Raw genomic sequence first — 2,350 nt, forward strand, 5'->3', positions numbered from 1 at the left:
TTTTTCTTAATATTAAGTTTATTGTTTTGATAAATGTATCATGGTTATAAAACATGTTAATATTTAAGGAAACTAAGGGGCAGGCAAATAGAAATTCTTTGTATTATCTTTGCAAATTTTCTGTAAATTGAAAAGTATTTCAACACAAAATATTTATTTAAAAAATAATATGTGTCTCCTTAGGTACTTTTAAGTTGACATCTAAACTTTTTCACCATAAGTTTAAATATTTTCAAAAGGTATAATTTCCAACATATTATAAATATTGTTATTTTAAATTAAAACTGTCACATCACTCTTTTAAATATATTCAAGACTATAAATACCAAAGTAATTTGAACCACACTTTTCAATTTAAAAAATACATGTGCAAGCTCTTCCCTTAACTGTCAGAAATATTAAATTACTCCTTATTCTCCTTGAACTCATATTTAAAATTACTTCCCCTACATAATTTAATTCTATTGAGATACACTTTTATGCTTTAAAGTCCCATTGATTACACTAACATATTTCCTTGAAATAAGAATATATATAAATTGAAACTTTAATTTTTAAAATCACCCATGACCTTAAGGTTTAAGTGTTAATTATAATTAGATTTCAATCCAGAATAAATTTTTATCAGTAATACACATTTGATCAAAGTAGACTACATTACAAAAATTTGAAAATTATTAAATTTAAAAAGTAATTATTTATTGGAAATACATATCTCAATGAGAAGAATAGAAGTTATTTTTACCATAAGGAGGACTTATGACACAGATATTTGGAACTGTCTTTCTGTTTGCTACACAGGAGGGTACTACTCATGGAAAGAATCCATGACAGAATTCTGAGTGAGAAGTGTGCCTTTCTTTTGTAAAACAGAACAAAGGAGGATGTGACATAAAAGAGGAGTGTGGGAATTCAGCTTGAGATCTTGACCCCAAGTGCATTTTCACACAGAAAATATAGATAAGAGTAAATATGGAAGTTTAGGATTTATGAAGTGATCCCCTTAAAATCATCCATTCCTGTGTCCCACTCAGACTTCATATATCTCTGAGAGTACAAATTTCCCAGTCTGAAAGCTAAACTCATGAGGATGCTGAAAGGGTTGGAGTTTATCCCATGGGCTAAAGGAGAATGATCGGAGCTGCCAAGCAAAAAAGATTTTGTACTTTAGAAATAGAATCTGGGTCATTATTTCCTGGAATGGATGAAAGGAAAAAGGAACTGGAGGAGTAGTTGAGTTGGTAGTATAGAGAAATCTTGTAAAAGTCCCTATGTGGGAGCTCCAACCCTCTTCCAAGGCAGATTCTTATTTATCAGACAATGAGATCCATTAAATGGTAATCATCTCCTCAAGGAACAATTTCCCCTAGTATTCCAGTTCTCTAAGCATCAGGTAATTCTCAGTCCAACAAGTTGAACTTGTCCAGACATTACAGTGCATATTATAGAACCACAGTCCTCGTGACTACAATACAGCATGAGAAGACTAAAGCACATTTTTGTCTCTATAAATGTGGAAGAAGACATTTTATCCTTAGCATTTTCCATTATCTAGTTAGTCTCAATTTAAGGAAACCCTCTGCAATAGAATCCCACTTAAAGGAATGCAAAGAATAAAACGTGAATCCTTACAGAGGGTCCTTGATATCCCAGTGGACAGTCTGTATAAATATTGTAATGCTAGCATGAGCAAGACCGTATTTTCACAGATTCCCTCATCCATTTAGCAGAAAACTATTAACTACCTAAATATCTTTGGGGAGGAGTATTTATGTAGTGCCCATTTGTCCCTGCTGCTGCTAAGCTGCTAAGTCGCTTCAGTCGTGTCCAACTCTGTGCGACCCCATAGATGGCAGCCCACCAGGCTCCCCCTTCCCTGGGATTCTCCAGGCAAGAACACTGGAGTGGGTTGCCATTTCCTTCTCCAATGCATAAAAGTGAAAAGTGAAAGTGAAGCTGCTCAGTCATGCCAACTCTTAGCGACCCCATGGACTGCAGCCCACCAGGCTCCTCCATCCATGGGATTTTCCAGGCAAGAGTACTGGAGTAGGTTCCCATTGTCTTCTCCACCATTTGTCCCTAAATACTTATAAAATGCTAAATATTTTAAATAAACCATTCTTTTCATTTTTTTAATATAAACTTATTTATTTTAATTGAAGGTTAATTACTTTACAATATTGTATTGGTTTTGCCATATATCAACATGAATCTACCACAGGTATACACGTGTTCCCCATCCTGAACGCTCCTCCCTCCTGGGTTTGGTATCCTCTGAGTAATACCAAAATTGCGTTTTGCATGTTTGACTCTCTTGGTTAAAGGCAAATTGTGTTGCTGAACTGAAATG

The sequence above is a fragment of the Ovis aries genome, chromosome X (genome assembly GCF_016772045.2).
Source record: "Ovis aries strain OAR_USU_Benz2616 breed Rambouillet chromosome X, ARS-UI_Ramb_v3.0, whole genome shotgun sequence".
In the NCBI taxonomy this organism is placed as follows: Eukaryota; Metazoa; Chordata; class Mammalia; order Artiodactyla; family Bovidae; genus Ovis; species Ovis aries.